Genomic DNA, 26,119 nt, shown 5'->3' with positions numbered 1-26,119 from the left:
TCTCGGAAAAGTGCGTCCTCGGTTATAAGAGTTTACCATATTACGAATAGAGAAGCAACCGTATAAGGAACTTTTAGTGAAATGATTTATGTACCGGGAGGTACACCTCCACGCCGTTAATTTAAAATGTGCGCCAATTGAAACTCCTCTGCTGGAGGAAGTCTGAACTTTATTGACGGTATTAATTTTCTACTTTCTCAGAAGATGTCACCACGTGGAAAAGTTTGAGTTTTTGAACTGTGTCATTTTTTATGTGTTTTTGTTTCACTTGTAGTTAGAAGTGTGAACTTTCTCTTCTAGAGGACACTACTGAAGATCTACAATAGTGCAATCTAGTGCGGAGTCAAAGAACTATTTTTTTGGAGAAAATTTAATTTCAAGAGTTTGTTCTTTGTTAAATTTCTTTCTGTCATTGTTTAAGTTGGCAATATTTACCCCTTTCTTTCCCCTTGTTATGAATGTATCCAATCCCGAATTTCTTCAATTAATTTCTATCCAATCAGATGTATCTTCCCCCAACTTGAATATGTTGCTGTGTCCTACCCAATAAAGTGTTTGTGGGAGGGTGTTTTCATTCCCCTAACGCCTAGAAACTTCCGCGAGAGTATTTAAACTGCTGATTTTTGGGTCTCTCGGCCACTTCTGTTCCATCTTTCAGTGTATTAAGTACTTAGCAGGAGGCGGGAAGCGCCTCTTTCCTCGGCAGCGGTCAGCAACAAGGTAATGGCCGATTAATAAATTCTTTCTTTGCTAGCTCAGCAGTTTAACTTTCGGGGCGGGTTCTAAGCGTTCCACTATGTAACCTTTTCCTAAAATGTAACTTCTCTTTTCATCTATTCTCTTGTAAAGCTACATACTGGGATAGAGAGTGCTAACCCTCTCGAGCTCCCACTCACATTGTCTTGAGGTGAACTTATTTTCTCAACCAATTCTTCCGTAATGTAATGTAAATTGTTATTTTCTTAAGTCACCTCTGTAGTATGGGATTAGCCCTTGCACTAACGGCCTAAGGCCAAGTAGGTCTTAAACAAAGTGTATTAGGAGTGCAAGTTCGCCTCCCCTCAAATTGTATTTTAGAGGTCATGTATTAACCTTCTTGTCATTTAATAGACCTCAGTAGGTTGGGTATTTTACCCCTGTGTATATGTCCTTTGAGGACAGCTTAAAGGTGGAGTTTGGTGTGGCCTGGGAGAGGCTTAAATTTGAGAGCGAGTGGCTCTTTTGAAAATTGTATGTTGTATGCCTCGAGGAGGCTTTTCAGTGTAATGTGGAGCAAGGGCTCCTAGGTATGAATGGGGTTTTCTGCCCCTCTGTTAAAATTGTGTTTGGGGTAAAACTGAGCTGATTGCCCAAGAATTATGTTTCTGACTTTTGAAGCCCCAAATGGGGTACCTATGTAAATGTATTTTTTTTAAATCGTGTTTCGGCTACTAAGTACCTGTTCTATTTGTTGTTACCTAATTTTGCAAAGAAAATATAACCTTGTTAAATTTTAAAATTAATTTCACTTTAGTAGCTTGAGACCTATTCACCACCCAGCACCTTCTTTCATGCATAACTACCACCAAAACACGGTAACAATTTAAGTAAGTGATTTTGTACTTATTTGCATTCCACTTCGGTAAATTTGAGACGTGAACAGAAATGTTGTTGTGAACCTCCTGAAAATTTGGTGACGAGCCGCCACTGGAATCAAGGGGCAGTAAAGCTAATGCAGTGAGCTCGCAGTTGCGATCAACAGTATTCTGTGAAGTCAGCACTCGGACGGAACTATCTTCGCGTATGTTGGGTATTCAGCCCGAAGGCTGGTTTGATCCTCCACAGTTCCACCAAGAGCTGTCATAGATAGCCTAGGGGTCACTGAAGAGGCATACTAGGGAAATGAGGAGTGAGGTAGTTTCCCGTTGTTTTCCACACTGCGCCGGAAGTTGCTGTTACATATCGGTCTGTCAAGCCCACTGAAATGCATGCACCTACCGACCCTATGAGGGATATTTTTATACCATTCATAACAGGGACTGGCTGCATAAGGAATGGTATTATTAGCATCGCTCATACCTCAGTCACTTTCATATTGTCAAAGCCAAGGATTAGACTAAGACAGATCAATGAAAGTAACAAATTTGTTCTAGACCATACCAGAAGACATAGCGCACATTACCGGCTGAGTTGGGTGTGCGGTTAGGGGCGCGCAGCTGTGAGCTCGCATACGGGAGATAGTGGGTTCGAACCCCACTGTCGATAGCCCTGAAGATGGTTTTCCGTGATTTCCAATTTTCATACCAGGCTGTACCTTAATTAAGGCCACGTCCGCTTCCTTCCCATTCCTAGGCCTTTTCTGTCCCGTCGTCGCCATAAGACCTATCTGTGTCGGTATGACGTAAAGCAAATAGCAGAATAAAATGTATGTATGTTCAGTCTTCAGCCCTAAGGCTGGTTGGATCCTCAACACCTCTGCCATCAGCTGTCATAGATGGCCTAGGCATCACTGATGAGGCGTACTAGGGAAATGAGGAGTGAGGTAGCTTCCCGTTGCTTTCCTCACCGAGCCAGAAGTTGCTATTACATATCAGTCTGCCAAGCCCACTGAAATGCTTGCACCAACTGACCCTATGAGCAACATTTTCACACCATTCATAGTAGGGACTGGCTGCACAAGGAATGGCATTACTAGCATCGCTCATACCTCAGTCACTTTCATATTGTCAACGCCACGGATAAGACAGAGACAGATCAATGAAAGTAACAAAATTGCTCTAGCCCATACCAGAAGACATAGTGCACTGTAAACACTAGGTCCTGCCAGCAAAGGCATAAAAAAAAAACCTAGTGAATAATGGACTATGTTATCGAGGGTAAGAGAAGTAGAGAGAGACCAAGACGACGATGGTTAGAGTCAGTTTCTAATGATTCAAAGATAAGAGGAATGGAAGTAAACGAGGTCACAGAACTAGTTACAAATAGAGGATTGTGGCGGCGTTTAGTAAATTCACAGAGGCTTGCAGACTGAACGCTGAAAAAGAACATTACAGTCTATAATGAGTTTGTATAATAATAATAATAATAATAATAATAATAATAATAATAATAATAATAATAATAATAATAATAATTGTTACCATGGTTTGTGGAATGCAGAGGTGAAAGAAGGTGCCAGGGGTGAATGGGTCTAACTACTTTGTCAAGAAAGAATTTAAACTGAAATGGAAGGTTATATTTTTGAAAAGCAACAAGTTAACAAATTCTCACTTCGTGAGATAACAATTACATAGCAAATTAAAAACAAGATGTAGAAAACAAAAAATTCAAGATTTTAAATTTTTAACACATTTCGGCTGCAAGCCCTTAGTTTTACAATTTTTGAGTTCCTAGCTCAAAACCCAAATTTGTATCAAGGGAAGAAATCCCCTAATAACATGGAGCCCTTGCTCCCCCCCCTCCCCTTGCAATGTCAAGCCTCCCAGAGGCATCCAAACAACACTAGAAAAGAGCAGACACGCTCTCAGTTTTTCCAGCCTATTCAAGGCAATACCATATTTTACAATGAATTGCCATCAAGACACAACTTACAAAATGAAACGGGGGTATCTCGTACCCAACCTACTGGGCCTTAGCAGAAAAGGAACAGGTTAAGTAAATGGCCCGAAATACAATGGAATGGAGGCGTGAATTTGCACTCCTACATGAAACTTCTTAAAACCTAAAAGGCACTAGGCCGATGAAACAAGGGCTATTCCCAAACTATGGAGGTGACCCGTATAAGAAATAAATTTAAACATTAGGGAAGAGAAGAAAATCAGTTACCAAAACGTAGTCACCTCAAATCAAAATGAAGGGGAGCTCGAGAGGGTAAAGCACTCTTTATCCCCGATTTACAGTTAAAGATATTTACATAAGCGGGTAAAAATTACATTACAGAAAAGTAGGTTACATGGTAAAAGTTTCGGACCTTTCCCGCGGGTTAAACTGCTGAGCTAGCAAGAAAATAAAGATGTTAAACGGCCATTACCTTACTGAAGAGCTGCGGCCTGATAAAAGAGGCACCTCCCGCCTCCTGCTACACGTCCACACACTAGGTTAGATGTTGATCAAGTGGCCGAGAGACACGAAAATCAGCAGTTTTTATACCCTCGGGGAAAGTTCGAGACCTTTTATGAATAAAACAGCCACACCCACTTAATTTCATTGGATCGCCTAAAGTTACACACCAAATCGAAGAAGAAACCTGTGATCGGTGGGAAATTAATTACAGAAATTCTTGATTGGCTAACTTCAGAACAGGCGGAAGGAAAAGCTAAATATTGCCAACCCACAAAAGAATGAACGAAATTTAGTGAAGACAAAAACTTATGAGTACAACATTTCTTCAAGAAAGTTCCTTCACTTCGCATCAGGGTGCAAGGTCATAGTTTTTCGACAGTGATATATATGGGAGAATGTCCAAACTTCTTGATAAATAGTAAACAAAAACAAGTCGAAATTCACACAGTGACATCTTCAGAGGAAAGGTTTAAGTAGGTCCAGTTTTAAGTTCAGTGTTTCTCCAGTAGAGGGGTTCCAATTGGCGCAAGATTTAAACGTACGGCATAGAGGTGTACCTCTCGGTACAACAACAACAACAACAACAACAATAATAACAATAATAATAACAACAATAATAATAATAGTAATAATAATTCCATCCTCAGTTGCTATAGGTCTTTGGAGTACCGGAATCCCCTCCCTTCACGCCCCCACCCAAAAAAACATTCGAGAAAATCGGCTAACAAGCGTGCTCAACTGGATAATGTTGAAAATAGGAATCTACCACCGTACGAAATACGTTACGAAGCTGTCAAATTAGTCTTTCGAACAACGTTAGCTTGCAGATTACAAAAAGAAAAAGACTTGTTGAGCTTTCGAGAACTTATATTAATATTCCAAGCCCGCTTGCCAGTCATGATGGTTGAGCCGTCAATTATTTATGGCCAATTCGAATCCGATTGATGGATAACATTTTCAGTGAGAGGAGAAAGAAGCACAGTGAAACAATGAAAGAATACTGGAAGAAAAGGAAAGAACTAAGGAGGAAGTATTGAAATTGTAACGTGGTCCTTAGAAGGCCGGAACGCAAGAATAAGAAAGAATAATCAGTACTAATAATCCGATGACACTGGCTGAATAGAAATCTCTTGTTGCACTACAACACTAAATAATTAACTACACAACAATGGCATTTATATACACACACATTCATAAGCTAACAGCAACTACTGCAATCACGACTATTATGACACTACACTATTTCACAGATCACAATCACAAGCGACAATAACGACATTCGCGGAAACAAATACACAGTGAATGCCCAAATTTCTCTCGTCTTGCCCAAATCTTAAAGCATAAAGACGTTTTTAACAATTTGACCAACCTACAAATAGTGCCGTTACATTTTGAATCTTTATTTTAGCTTCTTTATACAAATGAATTGTTTAACTAGTCAGTATAATGGAATTTATTGTTTTGTAAAGTGTTTTGGAATTAATCTCTAACAACTATTAATGTAAGGCGTGAGGGGAAAAAAAACCTAGGTACGTCGTAAAGGGGTTGGCGATGTTACTGCGGGCTCTGCTGGACAGACCATACACCCGCCTGCACTATTCCTTCCCCTGACAAGCCCATATCGTATTTCCAGTTTCCGCCCGCGCCCCGCACACTCGCTAAACTCTAGGAAACTACTGAGGGCTCTCCTGCCTGAGCCCGAACCCCTCGCGACTAAAGAGAAAACGGCTGCCGAAGTCTGACAGCCTTTGCCATTTCTTTGAAAATAATAAAGTGAAATGTTTACAGCCAAAATAATAAAGATAACATTGTATATCTGAATAGCACACCACCATAAGCTCGACTTCGTTACATTTGTCCATCTCTTTATGCTATCCGTAACAGAGAGAAATTATGTTGTGTTTTTGAAAAGGCGGTGGGGCTGCGCCCTAACGCTCTTCATACACGAGCCGCCACTGGAAGTTGGGTGAGTCCCAATCAGGAATTAAGAAGCGCCATCACACGTCTAGCTGTCCACGGATTTCACAATAAGTTATATGAAAATCCCTATTTCCAAGAACCGAATGCAGTGTCCTAACTGTGCTAAAGAAAATGCGAAAGACATCACACTGACAAATGCAAAACTCGTCTTTGAATTAATGTAGTAAAGAATAGTAGTGTACCTTGTGTAGCTTGTGAATTTTACAAATAGGAAAAGTCATCTCAATTTTAATTACTGCGTTGATGGGGGTGAAAGTTCTTTTGGGGATCGTTGTAAGTACAGTATCTAGGTGTTAATATAAGGAAAGATCTACATTGGGGTAATCACATAAATGGGATTGTAAATAAAGGGTACAGATCTCTGCACATGGTTAGGAAGGTGTTTAGGGGTTGTAGTAAGGATGTAAAGGAGAGAGCATGTACGTCTCTCGTGAGACCCCTACTAGAGTATGGCTCCAATGTACGGGACCCTCACCAGGATTTCTTGATTCAAGAACTGGAAAAATTCCAAAGAAAAGCAGCTCGATTTGTTCTGGGTGATTTCCGACAAAAGAGTAGCGTTAAAAAAATGTTGCAAAGTTTGGGCTGGGAAGAACTAGGAGAAAGAAGACGAGCTGCTCGACTAAGTGGTATGTTCAGAGCTGTCAGCGGGGAAATGGTGTGGAATGACATTAGTAGACGAATAAGTTTGAGTGGCATCTTTAAAAGTAGGAAAGATGACAATATGAAGGTAAAGTTGGTATTCAAGAAGACAAATTGGGGCAAATATTCATTTGTAGGAAGGGGAGTTAGGGATTGGAATAACTTACCAAGGGAGATGTTCAATAAATTTCCAATGTCATTGAAATCATTTAAGAAAAGGCTAGGAAAACAACAGATAGGGAATCTGCCACTTGGGTGACTGCCCTAATTGCAGACCATCATTGACTGATTGATTGACGTAATTTTAAGCACGTTCGTTCACAAGTTAAAACTATTTATCTGATGTTACACGCTGTATATTAGTGTTGGCTACTGAATGCATGATTCGAAGCAGTGTATCGATTCATTCAAGTGTCCGAGTGAATCGATTCACAGGAAAGGCGAGCTCACGGCACACGATTCAGCTTACTCCCAGCGGACAGTGCTGAGTGGCGCACTCACTGGACGTTGACGGGGAGCCAAGCTTCCGCTGCAGCGAGACAGTGTATCATGGCACATCGAAAGAATCGTGAACGAGCGCGGCTCAGTGAGAGACATGATACACACGGCTCCCTATCGGCTCACTGGACACGCGGAGAGCCGAGCTTCCGCTGCAGCGAGGCATACAGTGAATCATGGCACATCGAAAGAATCGTGAACGAGCGCGGCTCAGTGAGACACATGACACACGGCTACTTATCGGCAGGGAATCATGGCACATCGAAAGAATCGTGAACGAGCGCGGCTCAGTGAGACACATGACACACGGCTCCTTATCGGCTCACTGGACACGCGGAGAGCCGAGCTTCCGCTGCAGCGAGACATACAGTGAGCCATGCTAGACTGAAAGAATCGTATGCTATAATGGACTCTCGAGCTGAGCTCATTTGAAAATAATACCCATTTGCATTCACTGTCCTCTTCTTATAGGGAGGTTTAAATAATAGATGGATTTATTTGCAGTGTTAAAAAGGTAGTCACAACATAATTCTGAAGTAGCTAGTAAGTAGGTAGGCTATTAGGTTATACTATTTATTAGTTTAATGAATCTTAGTATTATAACTTAGTTGACATTTGACAGTTAAACTCGACTCTAGCCTGCCCTATGACTATGAGTCATGCTCATGAGTCATGACCACTCAAAAGTACCCGTTTTATATTGGGAAGAACGGCTCAGTATTCTCTTAGTTCATGTCACATCGTTGCACAAGACTTCAATCATATGTGGACAGACGCAATAACAGTATGTTGAATCAGAAAACCAGCGGGCTACTGTACATCTCGGGTAGCCTATACAAAATATGACTATTTAAAAAATCCTCAGCTGATAGAAAAATACTTTTTTAAAAAGACTGAGCGAGTTGTCGTGCGGTTAATATCGCGTGGCTATGCGCTTGCATTCGGGGGATGGTGGGTTCGAATCCCACCGTCGGTAGCCGTTAAGATGGTTTTTCCGTAGTTTCCCCATTTTCACACCAGGAAATGCTGAGACTGTACCTTAATTCAGGCCATGGCTGCTACCTTCCTAACCTTTCCCACCCTGCGTCGCCGGAAACCTTCGATGTATTAAAGTAACTAGCATTTTTTCTAAGAAAGGAGTTCATAGTATGAAGACCAGATGGCAGCTACGAGCACTGAATGCTGTTGCTGCTGTCTCACCAGCACATACTACACAGATGCAGTAGGAGCGGTGACCAATGAGCCGTGAATCGGATCACTGTATCGATTCAGTAACGTGAACGGAATCAAATGAATCGATTCAGTAAAATGAATCGAATGTCCCATCACTATAATTCAGGCCATGGCTGCTACCTTCCTAACCTTTCCCACCCTGCGTCGCCGGAAACCTTCGATGTATTAGAGTAACTAGCATTTTTTCTAAGAAAGGAGTTCATAGTATGAAGACCAGATGGCAGCTGCGAGCACTGAATGCTGTTGCTGCTGTCTCACCAGCACATACTACACAGATGCAGTAGGAGCGGTGACCAATGAGCCGTGAATCGGATCACTGTATCGATTCAGTAACGTGAACGGAATCAAATGAATCGATTCAGTAAAATGAATCGAATGTCCCATCACTACTGTATATGGCTATTTGGCTGCAATGACAGTTGTGCCACACCTAGTGGTCTTAATATTTTATTCCTCAAATGGTCTTGTTATTCTACTCCCTGATATCGATACCATATGTCTGTTATTTGAATATGATAACTGTTCTCTGACTTGACATCTACTTCCTCCGGTTATGACAGATTGCGCCTCATGCAATTATGAATTTCCAAAGCATTTCTTTCTATCCTAACTTAGCTTCGTATGATCTCTGTGAGAAAAGAATGTAAGCCTTGGTTAAAAAGATGGAGAGGCAGAGCTATGAAATGTGTTTCGTATCATTTAAATGGTACCTTTAAAAAGATTAAAACTTTTCCATACGTGGCTCTCTGCTTTGAGTCAACGTGTGTGGATTCTTATTCCGCCTTGCCAACCTTGCCTCTTGTTAAAATTTGCCTTCTTCTCTTGCATTTTCAGAATACTTAACACCTTTTTCTAGCCTTGCTCCCTAGCACTAGCTTAATTAGATTACTACCAGTAAAGCGAAGAGGGGGTTTTCATTTCTGACTGGCGAACTTGTTCGTCACGACAGAGCCGATTTCCCCCCCCCCCCCCCCCCGCTTTGTGTATGTCGTGCTGGTGCTCTTGCGAATTTTTCCGCTGAAACCGACGAATAGAGAGACCTTCTGTTCGCCTCGGGACTCTCAACTACGAGCTTTCAAAAAAAAAAAAAAAAAAAAAAAAAAGCCGAGGTATTTAATTGTTTTAATACTTCCCTTGGCTTGCCACAGGTATTCTAGGCTAGTGTTCCTTATGACCCCAGTTATGTTCTTTGTTCTTCATTTTTATTGTGGCGGATTAATTATCACTTTCCCCTTTAGTTTATAATTTACTTCTTCTTCGTCCGTTTACCCTCGGACTCAGCGAGGGATCCCACCTCTCCGTCCTGGAACCTGAGACAATGGCTCGGGGGATACAACTGGCGAGAATGTCCAGTACCTCGCCCAGGCGGCCTCACCTAGTGATGGCAAAACTTTTCAAAATATCGATATATCGGTTTTTCGATACATTGGTATAAAAATATCGATGTCATTGAAATATCAGCCTTCTAAATGTCGATATATCGCCGATATACCTCTTTTTAAAATATTATTGTAATATTATTGCAAGTCTAGTTTTACATTTAACACAATGATTAAGGATTCATTAGGTTTATTACGTCTTAACACAGATCAGAGAACAAGCTTAAAACAATGACCAAATAACATGACTTTTTCACTACAATGACTCACTATGAAAACATTTACAGTCGAAAAATGTTATGATACATAGAAAAACAGTATAGGCAAGGGGTCTAGTAACGAGCTAATAATTTACACCGAAAAACCATATGAAAAAGCTACAAACGTATGATTTGTGTACGAAGTACATCTGATAATTATCAGAGCTCTGTAAAATAATAAATCATTTTCTTCCCAACATCTTCCTTGCACTGCAATTTCATTTGTTTGTAAGAAAAAAACATGATGATAATCTTAGGTAAATTCCCAATACCTCTTCGGTAAGCCATTTAGAAAAAGCAACTTGGATAACAGTTTGCCATTTAATCGGTTTCTCTTTTCCGTGTTCGTGTTACCGGCCTTTGGAAACAGTCTTTCTGCTGGGACAGAGGTCGCTATAATGCTCAAGTATTGCCTGGCTAACGTGTAAAGCTATGCGCGATGAATGAGTTTTGATATTATCACTTTATTTACCGAAGTGAATTGAGAAATGAACATTCAAATTATGTGTGTGTTGAGTCATCAGTCCACAGACTGGTTTGATGCAGCTCTCCATGCCACCCTATCCTGTGCTAACCTTTTCATTTCTACGTAACTATTGCATCCTACATCTGCTCTAATCTGTTTGTCATATTCATACCTTGTTTACCCCTACCGTTCTTACCACCTACACTTCCTTCAAAAACCAACTGAACAAGTCCTGGGTGTCTTAAAATATGTCCTATCATTCTATCTCTTCTTCTCGTCAAATTTAGCCAAATCGATCTCCTCTCACCAATTCCATTCAGTATCTCTTCATTCGTGATTCGATCTATCCATCTCACGTTCAGCATTCTTCTGTAACACCACATTTCAAAAGCTTCTATTCTCTTTCTTTCTGAGCTAGTTATCGTCCATGTTTCACTTCCATACAACGCCACGCTCCACACGAAAGTCTTCAAAAACATCTTTCTAATTCCGATATCAATGTTTGAAGTGAGCAAATTTCTTTTCTTAAGAAAGCTCTTCCTTGCTTGTGCTAGTCTGCATTTTATGTCCTCCTTACTTCTGCCATCGTTAGTTATTTTACTACCCAAGTAACAATATTCATCTACTTCCTTTAAGACTTCGTTTCCTAATCTAATATTTCCTACATCACCTGCCTTCGACTGCACTCCATTACATTTGTTTTGGACTTATTTATTTTCATCTTGTACTCCTTACCCAAGACATCATCCATACCATTCAGCAACTTCTCGAGATCTTCTACAGTCTCAGATAGAATGACAATATCATCGGCAAATCTCAAGGTTTTGATTTCCTCTCCTTGGACTGTGATTCCCTTTCCAACAGTATGTATGTATGTATGTATGTATGTATGTATGTATGTATGTATGTATGTATGTATGTATGTATGTATGTATGTATGTATGTATGTATGTATGTATGTATGTATGTATGTATGTATGTATGTATGTATGTATGTATGTATGTATGTATGTATGTATGTATGTATGTATGTATGTATGTATGTATGTATGTATGTATGTATGTATGTATGTATGTATGTATGTATGTATGTATGTATGTATGTATGTATGTATGTATGTATGTATGTATGTTCAGTCCGTCAGCGATTCCGCTGGTGGGATCCACAACAGCTCTGCCATCAGCTGTCATAGATGGCCTAGACATCACTGAAGAGGCGTACTAGGGAAATGAGGAGTGAGGTAGTTTCCCGTTGCTTTCCTCACCGAGCTAGAGTTGCTATTACATATCAGTCTGCCAAGCCCACTGAAATGCATACACCAACCGACCCTATGAGCAACATTTTTACACCATTCATAGCAGGGACTGGCTGAATAAGGATTGGCATTACTAGCATCGCTCATACCTCAGTCACTTTCATATTGTCAAAGCCAAGAATAAGGCAGAGACAGATCTATGAAAGTAACAAAATTGCTCTAGCCTACACCAGAAAAGAAAGTGCACTGTAAACACTAGGTCCTGCCAGCAAAGGCATTAGGTAACTGTAGCATGCAAATATTGAAAGGGTCTGAAAAAGAATCAAATCGTAGCCAAAACTATTAAATTAGACAGAAATATCGATATATTGGGCACAAAATGTCGATATCGACAATCTATCCATAGTTCCGATATATCAATATTCGTTTGCCATCTCTAGCCTCGCCTGCTCTGCTGAACAGGGGCCTTGGTAGAGGATGGGAAGATTGGAAGGGGTAGAAAAGGAAGCGGCCGTGCCTTTAAGTTAGGCACCACCCCGGCATTTGTCTGGAGGAGAAGTGGGAAACCACGGAAAGCCACTTCCAGGATGGCTGAGGTGGGAATCGAACCCACCTCTACTCAGTTGACCTCCCGAGGCTGACTGACCCCGTTCCAGACCTCGTACCACTTTTCAAATTTCGTGGCAGAGCCGGGAATCGAGCCCGGGCCTCCGGGGATGGCAGCTAATCACACTAACCACTACACCACAGAGGCGGCTCGTGCATGTCTTTACAAGTTAAAACTATTTATCTGATGTTACACCCTGTGTATGGCTATTTGGCTGCAATGAAAGTAGAACAAGCGGGTTAAACTACCATTAATCAACAGTGAAGCCTCATCACACTCATTGGACTATATAACAAGGTAAGGTAATGCCTAGCCATTAGAATGCATTTATATTAATATTCTATGTTATGTTGTAAATACTTAATGATTATAAGGTTCAAATTGCCTTGAATAAACTTTGTTACAAATGTACTCGAAGAGAAAAATTGGATGCATCGGCCGGGAATCGAACCCGGGCCGCCCGCGTGGCAGGCGAGCATTCTACCACTGAACCACCGATGCTTCAGTCTGCATGGTTTCATGTCACTCTTTAGTTTATTGATAGGAGCTGTCTCACAACGCCGTTATTTGAACTGTGTATGTAACCCTCTCAGTTTATGTACTCAGCGGGTTGCCTATAGAGATAGTAATCGTAGGTCACCGACTGCCAAAGCGTGAGGCGTTTTTAGACGTAAGCGCTTTGAAGTGGTGATTATTGTTTTAAGAGGAACTAAAACAATAATCGGAAGGAAAAAGGAAAGATCTGCGGATAATGGTTAGTGTGATTTCCTGCCACTCCCGGAGGCCCGGGTTCGATTCCCGACTCTGACTCGAAATTTGAAAAAGTGGAACGAGGGTTGGAACGGTGTACACTCAGCCTCGGGAGGTCAACTGAGTAGAGGGAGTTCGATTCCCACGTCAGCCATCCCCGAAGTAGTTTTCCATGGTTTCTCACTTATGGGTACGGCCGCTTCTCTTCCTCTTCCTTGCGTATCCCTTCCAATCTTCCCATCCCCCCCCCCCCCTCACAAGGCTCCTGTTCAGCATTGCAGGTAGGGCCTCCTACTCCAGTTGTATCCCCGATCAGGACACTTCACTTGAGGCGGTAGAGGTGGGATTCCACGCCGAGTCCGGGGGAGAAACGAACCATGACAGTAAACTGATTAAATAATAATAATAATAATAATAATAATAATAATAATAATAATAATAATAATAATAATAATAATAATAATAATCCGCCTCTGTGGTGTAGTGGTTAGCGTGATTAGCTGCCACCCCCGGAGGCGCGGAGTTGATTTCCGGCTCTGCCACGAAATTTGAAAAAGTGGTATGAGGGTCTGTGGTGTAGTGGTTAGTGTGATTAGCAGCCACCCCCGGAGGCTCGGGTTCGATTTCCGGCTCTGTCACGAAATTTGAAAAGTGGTACGAAAGCTGGAACGGGGTCCACTCAACCTAGGGAGGTCAAATGAGTAGAGGTGGGTTCGATTCCCACGTCAGCCATCCTGGAAGTGGTTTTCCGTGATTTCCCACTTCTCCTCCAGGCAAATGCCGGGATGGTACCTAACTTAAGGCCACGGCCGCTTCCTTCCCTCTTCCTTGTCTATCCCTTCCAATCTTCCCATCCGCCCGCAAGGCCCCTGTTCAGCATAGCAGGTGAGGCCGCCTGGGCGAGGTATTGGTCCTCTTCCCTAGTTTTATCCCTGACCCAAAGTCTCACGCTCCAGGGCACTGCCCTCGAGGCGGTAGAGGTGAGTTCCCTCACTGAGTTGGAGAGAAAAACCAACCCTGTAGATTAAACGGGTAAAGAAGAAGAAGAAGTATGATTGTATAGCCCGCCTGTTGGCCGAGGTTAGCCTGTTCGAGTCCCGTTGGTCGAAAAAAATTTCACCACCAGAATGTTGGTCGGTAGGGTCGGTGAGGTGGTGGTATACAATTTCTTATCACTAGATTGCGTGCCAAAATCCGGTAAAGCCTGTAATATGCACTAACCAAAACGTACAACATAAAACACAGAGTAAAGCAAAGCCTGTAATATGCAATAACGAAAACGTACCACACGAAACAAAGAGCAACACAACAACCCTCAGACGAAACACGTACACTTTTAGCACAGTGTGTTCAATCTGTTCTCTCAATGTACTGTGCAGTACAGTACGAAACAAATGCAGAACTCTTCCCTTACAGGTATTGTTCAAAATGTCGACCGGCACCTGCGGGACAAAATTCCGACAACCCGGCCTTTGTCAAGAACTAACATTTATTATTATTTCCAGTGCAATACAGGTACAAAGCTAACTGGGGCAACAATCCAAACGAAATGCAATTACTCTTTAACAATCCACCGGAGACCACGGGTCTCTCAGAGCAGTACTCTCAGAAGGTATCCTTGAACAATCTCATAAGGTTTGTCGGTGTGTTCGGCTTCACCGTGTATTTTTTAACAAGGAGAGGCTAAGGCGCATGGTTGACCGATTCGATCCATCTTTGGTACACGTATAGGGCATGGCCAGGAGTACATCAGGTGCAAGTAGTAAGGCGTAATTCTCAGCCGTTTTCGAGAAATTAATTAATTAAAAATTGCAATACGCTTTTGTGCATGTTAAAGTATCCACAAAGACGCACACGAAATGCTGTCATTTAGTACAGTTATTTATTCACATCTATTTACAAATTAACACACACGTAACCTTAATCACAGTATCACAAACAAAACACTTCGCTCCGAGAACATCAACAAAACCGCCATTTTAGACAACTGTCGATCACTTCAACATGGAGATTGCAACCACTGCATGTCAACACGAGGTCACAGGTATATTCTTGATACACCATAACTCCACTGAACAATAACTCTTCGTTACCATCAAGATCACCTCCTTATATACGTGTCTGGCCAGGCTTCCAGAAAGATACGTTAAAAAAAAAAAAAAAAACCTTCTCGAAAATTCTAGAGTGCTTAACAACATTGTTATAATATACAGAATATTCTACCATGATCTAGTGCCATTCTGGAAGTTACAGTGTGTTTCAAAATACCGTAGTGGATTACAAATTATATATACATGTAAGAATAAATTATATAATATTAATGTACATGTATTTACAGTAACTGAACATAATATAAATATTTATGTACAGCACATGTTTCATGACATAACCTCACACACAATACGATCATCGACTACTAAATAATAATAATTCGAGCTCGATACTTGCATTAGTTACCCATGGGTGAGAGAATATTGTTTTCAAGTTATATCTGTTTAACACACTTGCATCAGAGTTATGTTTGCGGAAACGACAACGAGCTCGAGGTGCAGGTTGTGTCTTGACTGCGAACAATCCAGATTGCGAACAAGGCAAAAACCGTCCTGATTCCGAACAACTAAATATACCCTATCCAGATTGCGAATAAGAGATTAGTGTTGAATTGAGATATAATTTTCAAAACAGATTAGATTATTAATAGATTATTATTATTTTGCTACCGTAGTGGCTTTACATCGCACCGACAAAGATAGGTCTTATGGCGACGATGGGATAGGAAAGGCCGGAGTTGGAAGGAAGCGGCCGTGGCCTTAATTAAGGTACAGTCCCAGCATTTGCCTGGTGTGAAAATGGGAAACCACGGAAAACCATCTTCAGGGCTGCCAACAATGGGATTCGAACCCACTATCTCCCTGATGCGAGCTCACAGCCGCACTCCCCTAACCGCACGGCCAACTCGCCCGGTATTATTATTATTATGCCAATGAAAGAAGTGAGTGGTTGCATCGACAAAGCGCCTTTAGATTATTCCTTGCTAGTTGCTTTACGTCGCACTGACACAGATAGGTCTTATGGCGACGATGGGACAGGAAGGGGCTAGGAGAGGGAAGGAAGCGGCCGTGGCCTTAATTAAGGCACAGCCCCAGCATTTGCCTGGTGTGAAAATGGGAAACTACGGAAAACCATCTTCTGGCCTGCCGACAGTGGGGTTCGAAACCACTATCTTCCGAATACTGGACACTGGCCGCACTTAAGCGACTGCGGCTATCGAGCTCGGTTTTAGATTATTATTATTATTATTATTATTATTATTATTATTATTATTATTATTATTATTATTATTATTCAAAAGAATACATAAGAAGTGAAATAGTCAGTTTATTTGGAAACAAGTGGGGTTTTTTCTTACATGCTTTTAACTTTTTTGTGTGTGTATTACCCAGTATTCCAATTGTGTGTACCAGAAGTTGGTGTATCAACTGAAGGTTAATTTTTCTGCAGCCCGTCAAATTAGAATTTTGTTCATATCCAAGTCAACATTTCTAGTCAAGCGGGTTGGACAACTTGGTATTTCCCACTTGTTCGCAATCTGGCTCATTAATGTGTGTCAAACCCAAATCATCCTCTTCAGGTACTCACTTGTTCGCAATCTGGACGACACCGAGGTGCAGCGGCAAGAACTTAGTAAGCGCGGGGTCGATGGATCTAGTAACGCCGATGGACAATATTTCTTCAAATATTTCACATGTCTCACAAACTAAGGTGTCTTCAATAACTTCCACAACCACAGAAAATTATGTACAAATTCAATTTCTGGTACACCATCAGTTGTCGGCACCAATTTCCTGCAGCATGTTAAATTACGCGTGATTTGCGACCAAATTGTGTGATGACAGGACATAATTCATGAACGACAACGAAGTTTGCTGTGCGATAAAAACCTTGCGAATGCAAAAATACAGCGTTTATCACTTGCTCAAGGTGCCGCAATAATTATTGTTTCCCCTACTTCTATGACCATTATCATCCTACTTCGTGCAGTAATTCGTCGCGAACAGCACGATAGTGAATTAAAAAAGGGTATAATACGTAGTACAGAATACTGGGAATATATTAATTTTTCAAACAGCTCCTGTACGAATTTTTCCGAACCATCATCCCTTCTTCTTCATCATCATTTTACCCTCCAGGGTCGGTTTTTCCCTCGGAATCAGCGAGGGATCTCACCCCTACCGCCTCAAGGGCAATGTCCTGGAGCTTCAGACTCTGGGTCGGGGGATACAACTGGGGAGAATGACCAGTACCTCTCCCAGGCTGCCTCACCTGCTATGCTGAACAGGGGCCTTGCGGGGCGGGGGATGGGAAGATTGGAAGGGCTAGACAAGGAAGAGGGAAGGAAGCGGCCGTGGCCTTAATTTAGGTACCACCCCAGCATTCGCTTGGAGGAGAAGTGGGGGAAACCACCGAAAACTACTTCCAGGATGGCTGAGGTGGGAATCGAACCCACCTCTACTCAGTTGATATCTCGAGGCTGAGTGGACCCCGTTCCAGCCCTCGTACCACTTTTCAAATTTCGTGGCAGAGCCGGGAATCGAACTCGGGGCTCCGGGGGTGGCAGGTAATCACACTAACCACTACACCACAGAGGCGGACGAACCCTTTTACCGCTAACAAAATATTGGAATTGATTCGAAAATGAACATTACTGAAGACATCTTAATTTGTAAGAGATGCTGTGAAATATTTGAAAAAATCGTCCGTCGGCAGCATTCGATCCATCGATCTCGCCCTTACGAAGCGGAGGACTTTCGCTGCGCAACGAGCTCGTTGTGTTTTTCGCAAACATAACTTGTACATAAGCGCACTGCAATTTTTCTTTAATTAATTTCTTGAAAACGGCTGAGAATTGCGCCTTTTACTTGCACCTGTAGTACTCCTGGCCATGCCCTATTGAACCCGAGTGACTTAGGCCCATAGTCAGTCATGATTTGATCGGTAAAATAATATGGTACATTTATTGAAATACAGAAGGGAAGTTGAAAATGTTTCGTTTAGGTAATGTCGAAATCAGAGCGAAGGAAGGACGACAGACTGGAGCCTGACGGATTAGCTCAACCCGACAACTTTTAGCTACTTCACAGCAGGGAATATCATTAGTTGGCGTACAAGGAAATACAGAGTCCACAAATAAGTCTTGGTCAGAAAGAGGAAGGGGGAGAATCATACAAAGAAAACTCACCACATGAGTAAGACCTTGGGATATTTTTGGTAGGACGGAAATTCCATGACCTCATGGAAAATTACAGCGGCTGAGTGTACGTTCGCTAGCCTAAGTTCGAGCAGGTGGAGATTTAAATCACGTGACCGCTTGCCGGCCAATAGTAAAAATTTGATGGGAGACTCAGTGATACCATCTTAAGGAATGATGGATGAGATATTTTCGTAACTACAAAAGTAATCAGTAATAAATTAATATGAGTACGCGGATGAATGTAATGAATTTATTAGATGTCACGCATGGAAAAATAATCAATACTTATTGGCAAATTAAATAAATTGAAGGCTGGATTTCTTGGAAACCAGACAACTTGAATCTCATTGGCTGAACGAAGACCACGTTGTCAGGGACGCTTACGAAGGCGCGAAATGTGAGGAGCGAAATCCATCCATATCTCCTAAATCTGTGATCACCTGGAGTTCATATTTTATCCAGCAGATATGCTAGCGGAGTGGATTAATTTGATGTAAATTTTAACTTCCAATTCGGAGTGCAAGTACCGATATTAAAAATCCACCCCCTCCCTAAGGGGCATGACGTCAACAAATCCGCGGGAAAAGGCTTCATCCATATATACGGAGCTGAATTGACGGTCGCCAGCCACTTGTCTTGAATCGTTGGAGCTGAATTGACGCTCGCCAGCCACTTGTCTTGAATCGTTGGAGCTGAATTGACGCTCGCCAGCCACTTGTCTTGAATCGTCGGAGCTGAATTGACGGTCGCCAGCCACTTGTCTTGAATCGTTGGAGCTGAATTGACGCTCGACAGTACACTTGTATTGAATATCGGGAGCTGAACTGTTGGTCGCCGGTAACTTAGAATTCTACGGACGTACAGTCATTTAATGGCGCGAGCATCCGCCAGTGTTTGTAAAGTGTGATCGCGCTCAAGCAACATGTTAAATCTGGAAATAGTTAACGTAGGATAGTGTTCTTTTTATTTATGAATAATCAGTGACGTAAAGTAATTACCCTGCAAGAGAGTAGTATAAAATATATCACCATAAGTACGTACATAATAGACTGTGTGACGAACAGTACTTTAAGGAAGTAGTAGCCTGTACTTAGCTATACCGAACCGATGTCATGAACACGTCAAGAATGCCGTATAAATCGGGCGTATCGCGACGGGCGAAATAGTTGACACCTCGTCGTACGTGTCCAGGTCCATTGTGCGGTAGGTGGACGAAGATTAAATAGTGTAAATATATTAAATTCTTGGGTCTAGGATAGAAATTTGTTGTGTTAACGTTGTAAATGGTGAAGGTTTGTGGCAGTCAATATATGAGTGTCAAATAATAATGTGCCAGGAAATCTTTTGTGAAACTACGCCATCAAGGATGGAGGAGTAAAACGCAGAGAGGGGCTGGATGAAGCCTCTCGTCTGCAAAGCTGCAATGGAATACCGATAACTAAGATGAGTACTAAATTGTAAAATATATTTGGGAAATGTTATCGTGATGGGAAAAATGGGAATAATTTGATTATACTTGGTTACCTTCTGTAACAAGATGGGTCGCTTAACGACCCCATCCTAAATTTGTAGCACGGACAGTAGTAAATCATAATAATGTAAATAATCGGGTCTTTTATGTATTCAGTTTGTTGGAGATGTAAATTTGTATATATAGTGTAGTACGTTAAGTCATGCATGCATTCATATTTCTTTGTAGTCGATAATTTTCTTTACATTTGATTTTGATTATGCTAGTTAAATAAGACCCGATATGTGCTTTTATGTTTTTGTCATTTTAACGAGCCATTTAATGACATGGAAGGAAAATCCAGCTTCGCCATACCAAGTGTGTTTTGTTGAAATTAATATGGTCATATTTTCAAAGTGAAGTTGTTAAATTTGTGTGATGCGATTAATATAATAATGTCCAAGTAAATCATATCTGGAGTGTTTAGTGCCGGAATAAATCGACTTTGTACAAGGGGTTATGCATTAAACATATTACGAGTGGACTACCGAGTTACAGGCGAAAATATTATTTTTTTTAAATATTAATAATAATAATAAATAAATAATATTGTTACCGGGTTTTTGTGGTAGTTAAGCATGAAAGAAGGTGCTGGGTGGTGAATAGGTCTCAAGCTACTAAAGAGAAATTAAATTTTAAAATTTAACAAGGTTATATTTTCTTTTCAAAATTAGGTAACAACAAATAGAACAGGTACTTAGTAGCCGAAATACAACTTGAAATGTACAATTACAGGAATTAAGGAATTTGGGCTTCGAGCCCTGAAAACACAATTCTTGAGCAACTAGCTCAACTTTACGATATACCAATTTCAACAAAAGGGGCAGAAGACCCCAATCAAACCCTGGAGCCCTTGCTCCAAATTACACAGCAAAGCCTCCTCGAGGCATACAACTCTCAGTCTTAGAAAAGAGCCACTCGCTCTTAAAGTTAAGCCTCTCCCAGGCCACACCAAACTCAACTTTCAAGTTGTCCTCAAAGGACATATACACAGGGGTAAAATACCCAACCTACTGAGGTCTATTAGGAGAGAAAAGATTAATACATGACCTCTAAAATACAACTTGAGAGGAGGCGAACTTGCACTCCTAATACACTTTGCTTAAGACCTACTTGGCACTAGGCCGTTAATACAAGGGCTAATCCCATACTACAGAGGTGACTTAATGGCAATTTACATTACATAAACGAAGAATAGTTTGAGAAAATAAGTTCACCTCAAAACAAATGTGAGTGGGAGCTCAAGAGGGTTAGCACTCTCTATCCCAATATGTAGCTTTACAAAAAAAGATGAAAAGAGTAATTACATTTTAGGAAAAGGTTACATGATGGAAATGCTTCGAACCCGCCGCGAGTGTTAAACTGCCGACCTAGCAAGAAAAGAAGTAATTAATAGGCCATTACCTGGTGTTGAACGGCTGAAGAAGAAAGAGGCACTTCCCGCCTCCTGCTATGTACTTAATACACTGAAAGATGGAACAGAAGTGGCCCGGAGACCCCAAAATCAGCAGTTTATATCCTCTCGCGGAAGATTCTAGGCGTTAGGGGAAATAAAACACCCTCCCTCAAAGTTTTTATTGGTTCGGGAAAAGAAACCCCTACATAGAGGAAAAGAAACACATTATTGGTGGAAAATTAATTAAAGAAATTCGGGATTGGCTAGATCCAAACTAAGGGGAAAAAGAGGGGTATACAGCCAACTTAAACCATGACAGAAAGAAATTTAACAAATAACAAACTCTTGAAATAAAAATTTCTCCAACAAAATAGTTCTTTGATTTCGCACTAGGTCGTACTATTGTTGATCTTCAGTAGTGTCCTCTAGAAGAGAAAGTTCACACTTCTTACTTCAAGCGAAACAAAAACACATCAAAAGTGACACAGTTCAAAAACTCAAAATTTTCCATGTGGTGACATCTTCTGAGAAAGTAGAGAATTAATAGAATAGATAAAGTTCAACCTTCCTCCAGAAGAGGAGTTTCAACTGGCGCAACTTTTAAATAAACGGTGTAGAGGTGTACCGCCCGGTACAGACCTCCCCCCCCAAAAGTTCCTCCAGGGGTGACACATGAAATCAGTTTGAAACAAAGTCCAAGAAATGATGTTGATACGAAGGTAGATAGCAGAAGCATTTACAAGATTTCTTAATTCAGTTTCAAAATGTTGTTGTTGCAGGTGAATGAAAGTCTTTATGTTTGTAGAATTTGAATTTGTGAAGATAAACTTTTAATACTTAAAGGTGAAGAAAAATTTGGCAATGTCCACCAAATATTGTAGTTGAATTCCCAAGTATAGTTATTGCTTATGGTGACTGTCCATATAGCTGATGTAGATTAAGAAGGATGGCCAGACCGGCCGTTGCAGCTTGCGTCCAAGGGAGGCCGCTCGGACCCCTTAAGTACCCTGAGATACCGCTCGCCCGCACTATGAGGGGAGCAGAGGTGTTGAAGTACGCCGCGCCCGCGGTGAACAGATACAGGCTGCGGGCATGTAGCAGGTCGTGCGCCGCACATCAGCCTTGGCCGGGAGGTGAGCTCCGGCTCGCCGTGCACATGTCGTCCTCGCTGGAGAGGAGGGGGCCCATCCCCCTCCCCAGTCGCTGCACGGCGCTGCGCGGCTGCGGGGGCGCTGAAACATTAAAGCTAGGCGGCAGAATTGTGTTGGACTATCATCTTCTTTGAGGGTACAGGCTTGTGGAGAGGTTGAGGGGCCAGCGGCGTGTAGATATCCATGGCATTTACTATTATGAAGCCACAGTGTAAGGTGAAGCAGGAGACGGGAGCGTGGTAATGGCCGTGGCAAGAACAGGATGGCAGTTTAACGGGTCGGGGCAGGTTTTACACAAGGCTTACATCTAAAACCAAAATATTACAGAAGGGGCAGAATGCCTTAAAGTGAAACTCAAAAAAAAAAAAAAAAATATAACCTTCATATCCTTTCAAAATAATATGAAGCAAGTTAACACAGAAATTACACCGGTTTCACCTGGGACAGGTGAACCCTAAATATCCTCTCGGTGGCTGGATTACTTAACAATAAGGTAACCGGCGTAAGAAAATCGAGAATGATACAAGGCCCATGAAATCTGGGGGCAAGCTTGCCCGCGGGAACAAAATTTTTGACCATAACCTGGTCACCTACCTTCAAAGTGGTGGGTCTCCGTCCACGATCATACCTTTCCCTAACCTTTTCATGAGACACTTTAAGATTGGCTTTAGCCTTCTTCCAAAGGTCTTTAATGTTATCCGGATCTATTGTCTCGGGTAGAATGTCATTCAAAGACCAGAGGTTAGAGATCGGCGAGTTGGGAACAAACTTGAACATCAAGGAAGCTGGAGTAAACTTGTGAGATTCATGAACCGCCGAATTCAAAGCAAAAGCTATCCAATGCAGGGACGTGTCCCACCTGGAAGGATCTTCATGATGATAGGCAATGAGTGCGGACCTGAGATTACGGTTAACCCGTTCAGCCAGAGATGGTTGAGGATAATAAGCAGATGTAGTTACATGAGAGATGGACAAGTCAAAACAGAATTTACGAAACAGATTTGATGTAAAAGCTTTAGCATTATCAGATACAATGTATTGGCACGGACCAAAAGAAGCAAAAATAGAATTTAGGCAAGTAATGGTGGACTGAGCGGTAGCCAGCTTAGTCGGAAATAACCAGGAAAATCTTGTAAAACCATCTACACACACAAGGATGAACTTGTTGGCATTACCCTTTGACTGGGGGAAGGGTCCCACATAATCGATATACAGGCGTTCCATGGGGCTCGACGCTTGATGAGAAGACAAAAGGCCTACTTTAGTGGACATGGTGGGTTTACTGATCAAACAAGATTTACAAGCTTTTACAAGTTCCCGAATTTCACCGTCCATACCTTTCCATATGAACATTTCACGAATCTTTTCACGAGTTTTAAAGATTCCAAGATGCCCCCCCAATGGGGTCTCATGATAGTATTTGAAGATCATAGGTACAAGAACCGCTGGAACAACAACTTTCATCAACTTATCATGCCTCGAAGGGCAACATAGAACACCATTCCTTAGAACATAAGGGACAGCATGTTCCCCAGAAGAAAGGGTTTCCATTATCGGAGCCAGCGTCGGATCTTCACGTTGGTATTTCTCAATATCCCTAAAAAGCATGGGAGCATCTGTTAAGATGGCATTAGCACCAGATAGTATGGACTCGGAAGGTGATGAACTGTCGACCGGTTCGTGGGTCTCTACGTCGTTATGAAACATACGGCTGAGTCCATCGGCAACAACATTTTCAGTACCTCTGATATGCCGTACATCGAATTGGAAGGCAGAAATACGGATGGCCCAACGGGCTATACGACCAGTACGACGCGGCCTACCTAAGACCCAGCTTAAGGCTTGATTATCTGTCTCCAGGTCGAATTTGACGTGTTCCAGATAGAGACGGAACTTTTCTAAGGCGAATAAGACTGCCAACCCTTCGAGCTCATAGATGGAATACTTGGCTTCTTGAACCGATAGAGTCCTAGATGCATAGGCGATGGGACGCCTCCCTAGTTCAGTCTCTTGAAGAAGGACTGCAGCTACAGCTGACGATGACGCGTCCGTTTGGACGATGAATTTCTTCGAGAAATCAGGCATAGCAAGTACAGGGGCATTACAGAGAGCTAATTTAAGATCTTCGAAAGCGGCTTGTTGAGAAGGTCCCCACTCGAATTTGATGCCTTTCCTACGAAGAAGGTTTAAGGGCGCCGCTCTATTAGCGAAGTTAGGAATAAACTTCCTGAAGAAATTCACCATACCAATGAATCTAGCGATACCTTTGATGTCCTTAGGAGGTTTAAAATCACGGATGGCCTGTGTTCTAGAATGATCGACAGCTACACCATCAGGTGACACAATATGCCCTAGGAATGACATAGAGGGCTTAGCAAAGGCAACCTTGGACAACTTAACAGTTAACCCAGCCTTACGAAGGCGATTGAGAACTTCTCGCAAATGATCTAGATGTTCTTCAAAGGTTTCGGAAAATACGACGACATCATCCAAGTAGTGATATAAGTACTCAAATTTGATGTCGGAGAAGACCCTATCTAGTAGCCTAGTGAGCACAGCTGCCCCCGTGGGGAGCCCGAAAGGCACGCGGTTGTATTCATATAAATTCCAGTCCGTGGCAAACGCTGTAAGATGTTTAGACTCTTCGGCAAGGGGAATTTGATTATAGGCCTGATTCAAGTCCAAGATGGTGAAGAACTTGGCCTTACGAAACCATGAAAAGCAAGAATGAAGGTCGGGAAGGGGCACAGATTGCAACACCACCTTCCGATTGAGAGCCCTGTAATCAATGACAGGCCTGAAGCCTCCTTGAGGTTTCGGTACTAGAAAAATAGGCGAAGAATACGCTGACTTAGAGGGCCTAATAATACCATCCTTCAACATCTGATCGATGATTTCTTTCAGAGCCTTCATTTTAGGTGGAGATAGCCTATACGGTGGAAAACGGACAGGAATAGAATCCGTGACCTCAATTTTGTATTCAATAAGGTCAGTAACACCAAGAGTATCAGAGAACACCTCGGGAAACGACTGACACAATTTCCGAATACTATCAGCCTGCTCCTCAGGTAGATGTCTAAGGTCTAACAACATCTCATCCTGGGTAGGCGAAATAGATGAACATGCTACAGAATTACACTTTAACAAGGGAATTCTACAATTGGACGCAAATTTGAATGTGCACGACCTACTCTGGAGATCGAGCACAAGACCAGTGTGAGAAATGAAGCCCGCTCCCAATATGATGGGGCAAGACAAATGCTTGGCCACAAACAATTTGATTTTCCATGTAAATTTAAAAACACAAATTTTGACATGTAAGGAACCTAGAATTTCTAATGGAGATGAATTAGCCGAAACATATTTAACAGGAGATGAGTCAAGGTCAGGGAGTTTACAAACAGATTTCAATTTAGAATACCAATCAGCCGAAATAATGGAACAAACACTGCCTGAATCTAAGAGAGCTGTTATAGGCTCGTTATTTAACTCAATCTTAAGAAAAGGAACAGGTGCGGGGGTATCCGCCGCAATCCTAAGACACTCTCTGGGGCATTCAAAAAAAGAATTTGAAGATTGCTCATTCCCTGAATTCTCGACCCTTTTGCCCGGGGCTGAGCCTTGGAAAGCAGAATTAGTCGACTCAGCCGAAGCCGCTAGTCACTTTTTATTATTGGCATGGGTGGAATTTGCACCAGA

The 26,119-nt window shown here is 41.9% G+C and overlaps 1 protein-coding gene and 1 non-coding gene across 6 annotated transcripts in view; one reads left to right on the top strand and one right to left on the bottom strand.

Annotated features, from left to right (window-relative positions):
• The window catches only part of LOC136884660 (organic cation transporter protein), a 257,104-nt gene that overhangs the window by 140,829 nt on the left and 90,156 nt on the right, over window positions 1-26,119 (top strand). The gene's annotated exons all lie outside the window — the stretch shown is intronic.
• Window positions 12,793-12,863, bottom strand: TRNAG-GCC (transfer RNA glycine (anticodon GCC)). Its single transcript has one exon. It is a non-coding gene; the product is annotated as a tRNA-Gly (tRNA).

The sequence above is a fragment of the Anabrus simplex genome, chromosome 13 (genome assembly GCF_040414725.1).
Source record: "Anabrus simplex isolate iqAnaSimp1 chromosome 13, ASM4041472v1, whole genome shotgun sequence".
NCBI classification, from domain to species: Eukaryota; Metazoa; Arthropoda; class Insecta; order Orthoptera; family Tettigoniidae; genus Anabrus; species Anabrus simplex.
The sequence above is the reverse complement of the archived record's forward strand: the minus strand, read 5'-3'. Positions and strand labels throughout refer to the sequence as shown.